At 46.6% G+C, this 15,247-nt stretch overlaps 1 protein-coding gene across 1 annotated transcript in view; it reads right to left on the bottom strand.

Annotated features, from left to right (window-relative positions):
• B3GNT9 (UDP-GlcNAc:betaGal beta-1,3-N-acetylglucosaminyltransferase 9) overlaps window positions 1–1,809 on the bottom strand; it is a 109,897-nt gene extending 108,088 nt beyond the window's left edge. Inside the window, exon 1 of the mRNA XM_086947676.1 lies at window positions 1,788–1,809. The gene's annotated coding sequence lies outside the window, so the exon portion shown is untranslated. The remainder of the gene's footprint in view (window positions 1–1,787) is intronic.
• Window positions 1,810–15,247: the final 13,438 nt, after the last annotated feature.

The raw sequence follows: 15,247 nt of genomic DNA, 5'->3' as shown, positions 1-15,247 counted from the left end.
AATTTACCCTTGGTGCATTTTACTCCCAGGTCTATACTTTGTTTGTGCACCTGACACTGAGTATTTAACATTTTGCAAAATCCAACCTGTCTACGTGGGCGAGCCGGTAAAGCTTGAGACCGGCTGAGGTCGAAATTCTGTCTGTGGGTCAAACTTGTGCCATGGAACAGGCAGGAGAAAAAAGATCATGGCAAAGGCATCTCCATCTCTGCCCCTTTCCCCTGGCTAAACCAGGTTTGGAAAAACAAAAACTGCTAAATGCAGGCCTGCTGAGTGCTTTTCCGCTTTAACCCCTTACCTGTTGATGGAGGTCTGTCTACAGCCAAACTGCACCCCACACCTGCCTCAGTAAAGACTAAATCAGAGATGAAACTCTGTTCCATCTATTCATCTTTGTATTTCCCTCAATTAAATCCTGGATCCCTTCCTGCAATCAGTCCGTATGATAAGACAGTTAAGAATGCCCTGTCTTCCCTTACACTGACAATTGGTTCTTTTTCTAGGCTACTTCTTCTCCCATGTTGATTTAACATATTAAATGTGTATATACTAAATACAGTTCACTAATGTGGCGCTTGAAATAACTGAACACCAAGCAGTGTTCTTTGTTGTTTAACAGGCACAGAGGAGACACTTAGTAGCTGAAATGCACAGTGTGCCACGAGGAAACCTGGCCTTAAATCCTGGCTTCCACACAACCAAACTGTGTGATCGTAGGCAATTACTTTCCTCCACTAAGCCTAGCTTTCCGTAATAATCACATTCCACGGCACATCTAAGTAACGGACTTTTTCATGGATGTCCATGAATGTTTCTAAACCATGTTTCAAAGTATTACTTTCAATAAATGCCACTGAATGCAGTGATATAATGTAATGTAGTATATGGAAACACAGGTGCTAAAGAATTTTTTTTTTAATTGAAATGTAAAGAGTTTGCCCTTTTAGAGAACATTGATTGAGTGATTTAAATGCCAAATCTTTCTGTTGCTCAGCTAGTGCTTTGACTCGAAGAGCCAAGTCAGGTCTTTGGCTGAAATCTGGTTAGGCATCTCCTATTGATCCTATGGCTTTCCCTGTTTCAAGACAGATGGCCCAAAATGCACACCTTTATGTCCCTCAGCACAATTGCCAAAATCCTACAGCTGTCAAATACTGGACGCGTGACACACAAGCGAGCAGCGGATACTATAACACTAAGCATGTCATTTCGAGGTCTGAGTAGTTTCTTAAATATAGGGCGTATTCTAAAAATAAGCAAAAAAGAGCCTAGACTTCTTCTCTGAGTTGCAAGCTCCCGCATTGTTTAGTGTGGCGTTGTCCCCGGGAAGGAATGGGTGAGACAGATCATTGGGACCCTGTTCTTCTCCAACAAAACCAAACACAGAATCACCAACTTCAGAACCAACCGAGCAGCTGTGAACTTTCTCTAAACAGTGAAGGAACAGGCAGCCCCGGGAGATGGTTCGTTCAAGCGCCGACGCACACACAATTTTAAAAGTGACGCATTCAGTAATAAAGCAATATTGTAAAGTATGAATAACGTTTCGAAGAAAAGAACATGAGGGTCCGGTGAAATAGAATAAGTCGTTCCAAATAGAATGAAGTGAAATGCTGCTCTTTTAATCGACAGACTAAGCTTCGTTTTTTAAGACAATTCTACACTTCACTATCCCCTCCGAAGTGGGCAGGTGGGTCCCGCCGGAGCGGCTAGTTTTGCTCTCAAAGTTGCATTTCACGGGACAGAATTTGCAAAGAGGGAAGAAGAGCAGTGAACATGGTACATACAGTGTGCATCGGTGCTGCGGCTCGGTCCTCCTCTGCCAACCCAGCACATCTGGAGCCGCTTATTAGGGAAGCCTGCGAGCGCCTCCCACTGAAACAAGGCGGACCAACCACTGACTGCCGACGACATAGAAAAGGGACCACCATGTCACACTTCAACCGAGGCACCTCAAGAAGCGGCTGAGGATTTCGAACAATTCGGACACGTATATATTATCGAGTCGATTGGGCTGTCTTTCGAAGAAAAAACGTGAATACGTGATAGAGGCACGACGCAGTTTTGTAAGTGTTGTATTTAATGAACACATAACACTTTGTACAAAAGTAGTAAACATTGTCGAAAGGCAATATGGTCAGTCACACAACTTGAAAGTTTACGGCATACACACACATATGACGCAGCACATGAACAACAATGCATGCAGACGCAGAGCAATGCTCTGTCATCCGTGCACAGACACTCAGACATTACTGGGGTGGGTGAAAACTGTAATCATGGATGAATGAGTCGATGGAAGAACAGGTGAGTGACCGAATGCGTTTTTCGATTACATGATTGAGTGAGCAGTTGAGTGGATGTTATTCATTGGTGAAAGAGCATGTGATGTCTGGGGGAGTTCTTGGATTGTTGCATGTGCATGGATTAACGAATGAATGATAAATAACTACATGAACCTATGGATGACTAAGTTAGTGACTGATGGTTGGGTTGCTGAGCGAATGAAAGAATAGGTGACTGGATAAGTTAAAGCAAACACTTCTGAGCAGGGGCGGCTCTAGGCTCATGGTGGCCCTGGGCAATGAGTGTACGTAGGGGGCCTCGGAAGAGGGGGTCAGGGCGGGGCAGAGCGCGGAGGCCAGTGAAGGGGGGGGTCATGGTGTTTTGAAGTGGAACAGAGCTGGAGGCCACCGAATCCCTGCCAGGGGCCGCCACACAAATATGTATCCATCCTCAGAGGATTATTATATTATGGATATATATTGGTGTGGTGGCCCCTGGGGTTTGGTGGCCCTGTGCAGGTGCACAGCTTGCACATGCCTAAGGCCGCCCCTGTTCTGAGTGAGTGCATGGCTGGTAAAATGTGTTCTCCTGTAGTTCTATCATGCTCCAGGCGACCAGAGTCTATCACAGGATGCCCTGCATACTCATCCTTCTGCACAAGGTGCCTACTTTAGGTGCCCTGCTCTAGCCTGTTGGCCACGCAGGGCTCAGGGCAGCACTCTCTGTCCTTCAGTGTAGGTAGCATGAAAGCGCAAACTCACCTCTGCGCAGACCCATGGTGACTAGTATGGCCTGGATCCCTACACTTGCCCCCTCTTTGGCCTTGTGCGAAGACACCCGCTGCCAGAGGGGTGTATACAAAGTCCTGGAAAAAGCAACAGAGCCCACCCTGAACTGAAAGAGTAGTTGAGTGTTAGGTAGTAGAGGTCACTCAGTTCCTGCAGTCGTAGCTCTCCCAGTTCCTCCTGGAGTGGCTTTGGAGACGGCGAGGTTGTCTGCACACCGGAGGACACAAAGATAGGGTGCTGCAACTCAGATTAAGTGCAGCCCTACAGTCAATGGAATCACATGGGAATCTTCCAGGTTTCTTCAGTAGTGTTGGTGAACTCTCACTTTCACTAATGTTTGTCGTCACCCAACTCAGTCAATTGGGAAGTGTTGTTACACCTGCGGGGAAATGGCACAAGTGGCTCAGTCCACGTTGTAAAGGCTGTTTACCGTATAGGAGCAGGTCTCCTTTTAACCTGAGTACCTCTAAGATAGAGATATGGTTTTAAATGGAGAAAGTGAAAAAAAGGACATCCCCTCCAGGAACGGGGTAGTTTGAGTCGTACCATGACAGAATTATTAATCGTAGAAATTTAAAAAGGACCATAATATCCAGGAGAGAACTTTGATCGACAGATAGGACAAGGTTGATTGGTGGAGGACAATCATACCTTATCTCCTATTTTATAAATAGGAGCTGATTGCCTATGCCGGTTGGCTAGTAATTTTTGTCTATTTTTAGCAATTGCAAATTCTAGATTAATTTTTCTCTACCTTTTATTAACCTTTCCAATGACCTTTATACTGTAGGTAGTGGATCATCTGCTTCCAAGGAGTCTGGAAGGGTTCGAGGACATAATGCAGTTAAGGCAAACAAAGGAGAGAAGCCAGTGGATGTATAGAGTGAGTTATTGTAGGTGAATTCAGCTGCAGGGAAGAAAGATTTCCAGTTGTCTTGAGTTGCGCCAACGTAACACTTTAAGAATTCTTTCAGAGTTCGATTTAGCCTCTATTTGCCCATTAGCTTGGGGATGAAAGGCGGAAGTTAAAGGTTTTGTATACCCAGTTTTAGAGATAAGGATTTCCAAAATGTAGACATATAGGCACTTGATCAGAAATGATTTTCAAGGGAAGTCCATGAAGTCGAAATATGTCCGATTAGAAGGTCTCAGCCATTTCTAATGCCACTGGTAATTCGGGGAGAGCAGAGAAATAAGCAACTTTAGCATATAAATCCACTGGAACCATTATTGTGGTACCGTTTTCAAACAGAGGCAGATCCACAATAACATCAGTAGAAACAATCTACCAAGGCTTGATAGGGATTTCAGGTGTTAATAATAATCCAGCATTTCTTTGTGTGTCATAATTACATTGGGTAACCACAATTCTGAAGAAGGAGGGACAAGGAGCAAATTGGAAATAGGTCCATGTACCAATGCTCCTGAATGTAATGTAAAATACTACAAACGGAACCAGTTCCTAAAGGAAAGTGAGAAGACGGCAGCCTATTACGGTTGCGAGTCAGGATAGGTGTCTCCAAAAAACAAGGAATGCGTGTGAAAGAGTGGGGAGTGATGCTCCTGTGTGTGTTGTGCCCTCACACACCCTTTCGAGTGTAAAGCATCATCATTGGGCACTGCTCCTCATGGGGGTGGCACTGCAGTCTCTCACGGGCCCTACAGGAGGGCACTCTGGTGGAGATCTTTTAGAGTTGCCGCAGTTGTGCATGTGGGTGTGTGGGCCAAGTGGTGAGTGTAAGTGAAGATAAAATAACCAGTTGTCGCGCTAACAATTGGTCCCTAATGGATCCCGGAGCACTTCATCAGGACCGTGAATAGTGATAGACTGACTGGGCAGGCTGTTAGGTCTCCAGGATTCAATTGGAGATCATTAACTCTCTCTCCCCACTCGAACACTACCCGCCAAAGAAGCCTTATTCCACCTTGGGGAGGGTTTGAACCAGAGTACATGAATAAGACATGTCTCAAACATATTCTGTTTATACAACCTCAATGAAGGTATGGTAGGAATATCGGGCGTCTCTCCCTGATTTCTCCCTCTTTCTATCACTATTCACGGTCCTGATGAAGCGCTCCGGGATCCATTAGGGACCAATTGTCAGCGCGAAACATGTCGACCACTTCTCACTTTTAACACCACAATAACACTGTTACACGGCTTAAAGGTAGTGGGAATCTATCTGTTTTTCCCCTCTCTATCAGCATAAAGTGCATCTCCATCCCCGTCCAGATTTTAGCTTAACCCAGAGGACCCTCTAATAAACATATTGGGGTACCAACGGGTTATTTTATCTTCACTTACACTCACCACTTGACCCACACACCCACATGCACAACTGCGGCAACTCCTAAAAGATCTACACCAGAGTGCCCTCCTGTAGGGCCCGTGAGGGACTGCAGCACCGCCCCCACGAGGAGCAGTTCCCAATGATGATGCTTTACACTCAAAAGGGTGTGTGAGGGCACAACACACACAGGAGTACCACTCCCCACTCTTTCACACTCATTCCTTGTTTTTGGAGATACCTATCCTGATTTGCAACCGTAATAGGCTGCCGTCTTCTCACTTTCCTTTGGGAACTGGTACCATTTGTAGTATTTTATAATTACTTTGGGCACAGATCTTGCAAGAACTGACACACCTAGTGACATTGTGGTGAAGAGAAGGCCACCAGAACTCGCTTCTGAATAGATCTCCAGTAACTCTTCTTCCTCCATGTCTAGAGATTAAGGAATCATGGCGCAATTGAAGTATTACACTTTGTGAATGTTTCAAATGAATAAAGAATTTATTTTTTAACAAAAATCAGACCATTTGTATTCTTTATCAAAAATCGAGGAAAGTGTTTGTCTAGGTCATTAAGATTAAGGCCTTTGGTTTCTTGGCAGATAGGTTCTAGAATTGTGGCAATAATTAATTAAATGAAGGCCTGAGTAGAAGAGATCTTGTCATCTACAATGGAAGTCTTTGATTCAGGATACCATCTAGACAGGGAATTAGAAACCACATTTTCTGAACCAGGACTGTAGGCTAGAATAACAATCAAATTGTTAAAAAAAGAATGCCCAGTGGGCTTGTCTGCCATTCTGACATTCAGCCTTTCGGAGGACTTGTTGTTTTTTTTTTTTAACTTGTTTTTTTGGGTAACATTGCATCATATCTTATCATATACATTTATCGTATACATATCACATGACATCCATCATACTTGTTGATTTCTATGGTTAGTGCGGATAGTAACTCTGAACTTGCTTGCATGTAAAACTGATGTCAACTCTATAAAGGCTGATTTACTAGCAAGAAGTTCTTTTTCCAAAACAAAATAATTTCTTTCTGGTGTAGAGAATTTTCATGAGAAGAGGCTGATGGGGAATTCTGCACCATGTTGCCCGAGCTGAATCAAGACAGCTCTTATCGCTTGGTCAGAGGTATCCCTCTCGAGAATGAGGGGCTTAGAGGCATCAGGTTGTTTTCAGATAAAATCTTCCTTAAACCTTTCATCATCACTATGATTCCATTGAAAGATCGTGTTCCTTTTGAGTAGATCAGTGATGGAAGAGACTAATTTGAGGACATTTCTGATGAATTTTCAATAGTAATTCGCTGGACCTAAAAAGGTTTGGGTTTCCTTTACCGAAGGAATGGGCCAGCAAAGATTGGTTCAAACTTTCCAGGAGTCAATAGCTGTGCCTTCTGAGGAAAGTATATAGACTAAATATTCTACTGAAACCTACCCCAAAATGCACTTCTTGGGATTAGCACTTATTCTCTTTTAGACGCTGAAGTACTTGTTTGACGAAGGCTGAGTTGTCTACTGGTTCTTTGGAAAAAAATAGAATGTAATCTAAATAGACGACCACGGTCTAGAGAATTCAGTCAGAAAACATTGGATTCATAAAGTGCTGAAAGACATCTGGGTCATTGAAGATGCCGAAGGGCATTACACGATAGTCATAATGCCCAAAAGGTTTTCTAAAAGCTGGCTTCCACTCCTCAACTGAGCGAATCCGGAGCAAGTGATAGGCTCCTCTTCGGTATGATTTAGTGAATATTTTAGCCTTTTGTACTACCTTAAGAATATCAGAAATGAGAGGCAGGGGATAATGATCCTTTATGATTACTAAATTTAAACCACTGTAGTCCTGTCCTCAAGCTTACATCATGGGACCCCGAGTCGAAAATCCACATCACACCCTAGCAGGGAAGTCTGTGACTTCTCTGTAGTCATGCTATTTGCGGCCAAGCGATGAGAGGGTGACTGGTTGTTTTTTTAATTTTTTTTATTTAAGGTAAAGAGTGGATCCTTCCTATGCCAGGTCACGAAGTCTCTTCTACCAGATAGATGTAGTGAATTGCTTTATTTGAGATAATAGGCATAGCCCTCGCAAAACATAGGCAATATGAATACATGAAACATATCCAATTAAAGCTGCGTAATGTTTCCAAGTGGATAACTGGGGTGCCTCTATGCACTCAAACTAGGCTTGGTGGAGTAGAAACTGAGCATCGCCCTAGGTAGCAATTAAGGTACCCCCGGTATTCTATTTCATTACATGTCCATATTGACTGAAAACGTATCTCTCATCCTGAAATCACAAACTGAGGTTGTGTCGCAAAATCCCTCCACCCAATCTTATGTAGCGGAGTGCAAAATTCCTATCAGGGTATAGCCATAATGCAGAGAAGTGGATAAGCTTTACAGAGATTGGTACAAGGACTAAAACGTGTCTGCAAATGTTGATGTGCAAAATTCCGATCAGAATACTGCCAAAAATGTAGATAAGAGGAGAGGTTTTTATGAAGGTTGGAACATGGAATAAAGCATGTGAGCTAAAGTTCCTGGTCTTCCTAAAATGTCTGGACATACAGAATGTTTCCTGATACATTGTGGTAGCATGACCTCATTACTGATGAAACTCCTGATATATTCTTTCTGACGGAGACTTGGCTTAATGGGGATATGGTAGCTGAGCCAAATTTAGCTCTGCCTCCGGATTACTCTATCTGTATGATAAACAGAGAGACTAGGGGGGCGGCATCGCAGTGATTTTTAACTCCTGCTACTCCTGTCTTTTCACTAAGGAAACAGTAGAGGGGTACGAATTAGCATGTTTCAGCATTACCGTGGGCTCTCATTTGACTCTTTCAGAGATCCTGGTGTACAGGCCACCAGGGCAAGCCATTAGTTTTAAAAATGCACTTTTGGAGGTGGTAGGCACGCTTGCCGTGGGGACTGCCAATTTTAGCATTCGGTTACTTGAATTTGCATTTTGATCTTGTGCAAGACAAGACCATCGGTAGCTTGATTGCAGATTTAGCTGCATTTCAGCAAAACCAACTGGTCGCTAGTCCCACGCATGTGGGTGGCCATTTGTCAGACCCTATTTTATCTAATATTGAGTCTGCAACTGTGGCGATTCCTACTCCCGTGGGCTGGTCTGACCATCTTTTGGTAGAAATGACCTTCCCTATATCGGAGCCGTTATGCAAGGCCGCCCAGCGACCTGTTTTTAAACGGCCTTGGCGGAAATTGAGATTAGAGGGCTTTCATGCACTTCTTAGGGCTGACCCTTTAGGTCCTTTTAATATTGTGGAGTCAGGTTAGGAGGTGTTTTGTGCCTGGATCAATCGGGCGCTGGACTCCCTCATTCCGGCGGGCTGGTTTAAGGGTCGCCTTCAGTATTCCAGCCCTTGGTACAATGATGCTTTGACTATATTGAGGAAGTCCTGTAAAAGAACAGAGCGAGCGCGAATGGAGGAAAGACTATGATCCTCGGAAAAAAGCACACTATTTTGCCGAAATTAAATCATACCATAGAGCCATCTGTAAGACTCGGGCAGCCTATTATGCCAATGAGATCAAGCTTAGCTCGAACCCTGCTAAATGCATTTTCAAGATTTTAAAAGATCTCAGAGCCGGGAAAAACTCGGCGCCTATAATCGCATCTGAACTCCGTTGTGAAGAGCTGGCCTCCTTTTTTGTGGAGAAAGTGCGTGCTATTTGTAGGTCCTTTCCTTTAAAGGCCTCTCCTCTTAGGCATATCCCTTCAAGACCGGGGCCGAGTTCCAGTCTTATGGTCATTCCTGAGATTTCTTATGAGGAGCTTATTAGGCTGAGTGCGAAAATTAAATCTGGCTCTCCAGCTGACCCTCTAAAGCCTGCGCAGTTTAGGGAGTCCTTTCTGCTTTTTCTGACTCCTCTTGGTCAGATAATTAACTCTTCCTTCTCTTCAGCCATGGTGCCGGCGCGGTGGAAGCAGGCATGGGTGTCCCCCATTCTTAAGAAACCGCGCTGGACTCGGCTAAACCTGAGAACTTCAGACCTATATCTCTTCTTCCCTGGGTGGCGAAGGTTGCGGAGGCACATGTTAACATCACACTAACCAACTTTTTGCATTCCAATAACATTCTGGATGCATCGCAAAATGGCTTCAGTTCCGGCCATAGTACAGAGACTGCTCTCCTGGCCATGACTGAACACCTGCGGACCATTCTTGATTTTGGTCAGACGGCGGCACTGATCCAGGTGGATCTTAGTGCCGCCTTCGACACGGTCTCGCATGGTGTTCTGCTACAACGTCTGGAGGAGGCAGGTATTATAGGCCTGGCTCTGGAATGGTTTAGATCTTTTTTGACCGGAAGATCCTTCCGAGTCTCTACTCCCCCACTTCTATCACAGGTCCATTCCATTGAGTAGGGGGTACCTCAGGGCTCTGCTCTGAGTCCCACATTGTTTAACCTGTATGTTCAGCCACTAACGGCGGTCATCAGGCAGTGGGACCTTTTGATGGTCTCATATGCGGACGACACGCAGCTAGTGGTTGCACTGGCTGAAGGTTCTACCTTGAACGCCTCTAGGTTCAGAAATGGCCTGAAGGCCGAGGCTGAATAAATGAGTACCAATTAAATGCAAATAAAACTGAAGTTCTGTTAGTCAGAAAGGATGCAAGCTTATGGGATGAGCACTGGTGGCCGAATGCTCTAGGCAAGACTCCAGAAACTAAGGAGGAGGTTAAGAACTTGGGGGTGTGGATTGATTCTTCTCTTAGCTTCCGAATCCACACCAAAAAAGTTGCCGGTACATGTTTCGGCCTTTTGCGAGGTCTTAAATGAGGTTTTTTGAACCCTCAACACGTCAGCTGATAGTCCAGTCGACTATTAATTCTGGTCTGGTCTATGCTAGTTCCCTGTTATTGGGGGCTAATCAAGCTGAGATTATCCGGATGCAGCGTATCCAAAACGCGGCGGCCAGAGCCTTGTTGGGGCTCCCTCGGTTCTGTCCCATTGCTGATACCATCCGGAAACTTCATTGGCTCCCTATGGCAGAGCGGATTCAATTTAAGACTTTATGTCTTTCTTTTAAGTTCCTGAAACTTGCAACGCCTAATCTGCTCTGCAATTTGCTGACCCCGTATGTTCCACCCCGCGCGTTGCGTTCTTTGGGGAAGCATCTGGTCACTGTTCCCCGTGTGAAGCGTTGCAGAGCGGGAGGACGTTCCTTCCGTTGCTTGGCGGCCAAATTATGGAACTCCTTGCCGGTTCATATACGTGGTTTGGAGGGTCTGTCGGATTTTAGGAAAGCTATCAAAACATACCTCTTTCCTGTAAAATAGCTCTCTGTTCTCTATTTTTGTTAGAGCTTTCCAGCTGTAGTAACCAGGTTCGTTTTTAGGTCTCGGCGTCAACGCGCGGAAGCGCGTCTCCGCCGAGATCTTTTGTCAGCGACTATCATTCCCAGGAGACAGTCCTGGCCACGCGCATCCTTCCAGGCGATTTGTAACTGGAACGCGCGCTGTGGCCAGGCGCTGTCTCCTGGGAAGCGCAAGCACCCCACACGCATGCGCATACACACACACAAGCGCCCATGCACGCACGCACATACATACATACAGAGACACCCCCCCTGACACATACACACACGCGCGCACACACACACACACACACACACACACACGTGCACCGAGGCCCCCCCCCTCCCTCCCTCCCTCCCCCGCCGTCACCGTCGCACGCATACATACACACACGAGCATACACGCACACACACACACGCACCAAGCCCCCCCAGCCTTTTTTTGAACTTACCTGGCCAATGTCGGGGACTCTGCTCACCACGCGGCGCCCAACCTCCTGCTGGCGCGGCCCCGGGGCTCCACACCGCTCACAGGAGCCCCGGGCCGCGAGACGCAACGACTCCGCCTGCCGCCTCCTTCCGGTCTGAACGTGGCCCCGCCCCCGTCACAGGCGACCGTGCCTGACTTCCGGGGCGGCCGCGGCGGCATTCCGGGGGCATACTCAATTCTATATTTAAAGTGCCTCCTACTGTGTAATGTGACAGGCGGCCTGAAATTATGTTTTGCGAGACGTTTTTATGATGTAAACTTTTAAAAGATCTCTTTGAAAGAAGAATTTGCAGACTAAACAAAACGACGGCATTGGAGACAAACAGGAAATGTACCCGAATTTTACAAACAAAAGACGAAGTATGGAACGAAATAGTGACAAGGAAATAGAACAGTCTCTCACAAAAGTATGCAGAAAACGGTGAGACCTATTAAATGAGTGCAGAGTGAGTGCAGAGTTGTAATGCAGAGTAGTGAGTAGTGAGTGCAGAGTGGTAATGCAGAGTAGTGAGTGCAGAGTAGTGAGTGCAGAGTAGTGAGTGCTGAGTGCAGAGTAGTGAGTGCAGAGTAGTGAGTGCAGAGTAGTGAGTGCAGAGTAGTGAGTGCAGAGTAGTGAGTGCAGAGTGCTGAGTGCAGTGTAGTGAGTGCAATGTAGTGAGTGCAGAGTAGTGAGTGCAGAGTAGTGAGTGCAGAGTAGTGAGTGCAGAGTAGTGAGTGCAGAGTGCAGTGTAGTGAGTGCAGTGTAGTGAGTGCAGTGTAGTGAGTGCAGTGTAGTGAGTGCAGAGTAGTGAGTGCAGAGTAGTGAGTGCAGAGTAGTGAGTGCAGAGTGCAGAGTAGTGAGTGCAGAGTAGTGAGTGCAGAGTAGTGAGTGCAGAGTAGTGAGTGCAGAGTAGTGAGTGCAGAGTGCTGAGTGCAGAGTGCTGAGTGCAGTGTAGTGAGTGCAATGTAGTGAGTGCAGAGTAGTGAGTGCAGAGTAGTGAGTGCAGAGTAGTGAGTGCAGAGTGCAGTGTAGTGAGTGCAGTGTAGTGAGTGCAGTGTAGTGAGTGCAGAGTAGTGAGTGCAGAGTAGTGAGTGCAGAGTAGTGAGTGCAGAGTGCAGAGTAGTGAGTGCAGAGTAGTGAGTGCAGAGTAGTGAGTGCAGAGTAGTGAGTGCAGAGTAGTGAGTGCAGAGTAGTGAGTGCAGAGTGCAGAGTAGTGAGTGCAGAGTAGTGAGTAGTGAGTGCAGAGTAGTGAGTGCAGAGTAGTGAGTAGTGAGTGCAGAGTAGTGAGTGCAGAGTGCAGAGTAGTGAGTGCAGAGTAGTGAGTGCAGAGTAGTGAGTGCAGAGTAGTGAGTGCAGAGTAGTGAGTGCAGAGTAGTGAGTGCAGAGTGGTAATGCAGAGTAGTGAGTGCAGAGTAGTGAGTGCAGAGTAGTGAGTACAGAGTGGTAATGCAGAGTAGTGAGTAGTGAGTGCAGAGTAGTGAGTGCAGAGTAGTGAGTGCAGAGTAGTGAGTGCAGAGTAGTGAGTGCAGAGTAGTGAGTGCAGAGTGCAGAGTAGTGAGTGCAGAGTAGTGAGTGCAGTGTAGTGAGTGCAGAGTAGTGAGTGCAGAGTAGTGAGTGCAGAGTAGTGAGTGCAGAGTAGTGAGTTCAGAGTAGTGAGTGCAGAGTAGTGAGTGCAGAGTGCAGAGTAGTGAGTGCAGAGTGCAGAGTAGTGAGTGCAGAGTAGTGAGTGCAGAGTGCAGAGTAGTGAGTGCAGAGTAGTGAGTGCAGAGTAGTGAGTGCAGAGTGCAGAGTAGTGAGTGCAGAGTAGTGAGTGCAGAGTGCAGAGTAGTGAGTGCAGAGTAGTGAGTGCAGAGTAGTGAGTGCAGAGTAGTGAGTGCAGAGTGCAGAGTAGTGAGTGCAGAGTAGTGAGTGCAGAGTAGTGAGTGCAGAGTAGTGAGTGCAGAGTGCAGAGTAGTGAGTGCAGAGTAGTGAGTGCAGAGTAGTGAGTGCAGAGTAGTGAGTGCAGAGTAGTGAGTGCTGAGTGCTGAGTGCAGAGTAGTGAGTGCAGAGTAGTGAGTGCAGAGTAGTGAGTGCAGAGTAGTGAGTGCAGAGTAGTGAGTGCAGTAGTGAGTGCAGAGTAGTGAGTGCAGAGTAGTGAGTGCAGAGTAGTGAGTGCAGAGTAGTGAGTGCAGAGTAGTGAGTAGTGAGTGCAGAGTAGTGAGTGCAGAGTAGTGAGTGCAGAGTAGTGAGTAGTGAGTGCAGAGTAGTGAGTGCAGAGTAGTGAGTGCAGAGTAGTGAGTGCAGAGTAGTGAGTGCAGAGTAGTGAGTGCAGAGTGCAGAGTAGTGAGTGCAGAGTGCAGAGTAGTGAGTGCAGAGTAGTGAGTGCAGAGTAGTGAGTGCAGAGTAGTGAGTGCAGAGTAGTGAGTGCAGAGTAGTGAGTGCAGAGTGGTAATGCAGAGTAGTGAGTGCAGAGTAGTGAGTGCAGAGTAGTGAGTGCAGAGTAGTGAGTGCAGAGTGGTAATGCAGAGTAGTGAGTAGTGAGTGCAGAGTAGTGAGTGCAGAGTAGTGAGTGCAGAGTAGTGAGTGCAGAGTAGTGAGTGCAGAGTGCAGAGTAGTGAGTGCAGAGTGCAGAGTAGTGAGTGCAGAGTGCAGAGTAGTGAGTGCAGAGTAGTGAGTGCAGAGTAGTGAGTGCAGAGTAGTGAGTGCTGAGTGCAGAGTAGTGAGTGCAGAGTAGTGAGTGCTGAGTGCAGAGTAGTGAGTGCAGAGTAGTGAGTGCAGAGTAGTGAGTGCAGAGTAGTGAGTGCAGAGTAGTGAGTGCAGAATAGTGAGTGCAGAGTAGTGAGTGCAGAGTAGTGAGTGCAGAGTAGTGAGTGCAGAGTAGTGAGTAGTGAGTGCAGAGTAGTGAGTGCAGAGTAGTGAGTAGTGAGTGCAGAGTAGTGAGTGCAGAGTAGTGAGTGCAGAGTAGTGAGTGCAGAGTAGTGAGTGCAGAGTAGTGAGTGCAGAGTGCAGAGTAGTGAGTGCAGAGTAGTGAGTGCAGAGTGCAGAGTAGTGAGTGCAGAGTAGTGAGTGCAGAGTAGTGAGTGCAGAGTAGTGAGTGCAGAGTAGTGAGTGCAGAGTAGTGAGTGCAGAGTAGTGAGTGCAGAGTGGTAATGCAGAGTAGTGAGTGCAGAGTAGTGAGTGCAGAGTAGTGAGTGCAGAGTAGTGAGTGCAGAGTGGTAATGCAGAGTAGTGAGTAGTGAGTGCAGAGTAGTGAGTGCAGAGTAGTGAGTGCAGAGTAGTGAGTGCAGAGTAGTGAGTGCAGAGTAGTGAGTGCAGAGTGCAGAGTAGTGAGCGCAGAGTGCAGAGTAGTGAGTGCAGAGTAGTGAGTGCAGAGTAGTGAGTGCAGAGTAGTGAGTGCAGAGTAGTGAGTGCAGAGTAGTGAGTGCAGAGTGCAGAGTAGTGAGTGCAGAGTAGTGAGTGCAGAGTAGTGAGTGCAGAATAGTGAGTGCAGAGTAGTGAGTGCAGAGTAGTGAGTAGTGAGTGCAGAGTAGTGAGTGCAGAGTAGTGAGTGCAGAGTAGTGAGTGCAGAGTAGTGAGTGCAGAGTAGTGAGTAGTGAGTGCAGAGTAGTGAGTGCAGAGTAGTGAGTGCAGAGTAGTGAGTGCAGAGTAGTGAGTGCAGAGTAGTGAGTAGTGAGTGTGCAGAGTAGTGAGTGCAGAGAGAGTGTGCAGAGTAGTGAGTGCAGAGTAGTGAGTGCAGAGTAGTGAGTGCAGAGTAGTGAGTGCAGAGTAGTGAGTGCAGAGTAGTGAGTAGTGAGTGCAGAGTAGTGAGTGCAGAGTAGTGAGTGCAGAGTAGTGAGTGCAGAGTAGTGAGTGCAGAGTAGTGAGTGCAGAGTAGTGAGTGCAGAGTAGTGAGTAGTGAGTGCAGAGTAGTGAGTGCAGAGTAGTGAGTGCAGAGTAGTGAGTAGTGAGTGCAGAGTAGTGAATGCAGAGTAGTGAGTAGTGCGTGTGCAGAGTAGTGAGTGCAGAGAGAGTGTGCAGAGTAGTGAGTGCAGAGTAGTGAGTAGTGAGTGCAGAGTAGTGAGTAGTGAGTGCAGAGTAGTGAGTAGTGAGT

The sequence above is a fragment of the Lissotriton vulgaris genome, chromosome 12, assembly GCF_964263255.1.
Source record: "Lissotriton vulgaris chromosome 12, aLisVul1.2, whole genome shotgun sequence".
NCBI classification, from domain to species: domain Eukaryota; kingdom Metazoa; phylum Chordata; class Amphibia; order Caudata; family Salamandridae; genus Lissotriton; species Lissotriton vulgaris.
This window is presented reverse-complemented; position numbering and strand designations above follow the sequence as displayed.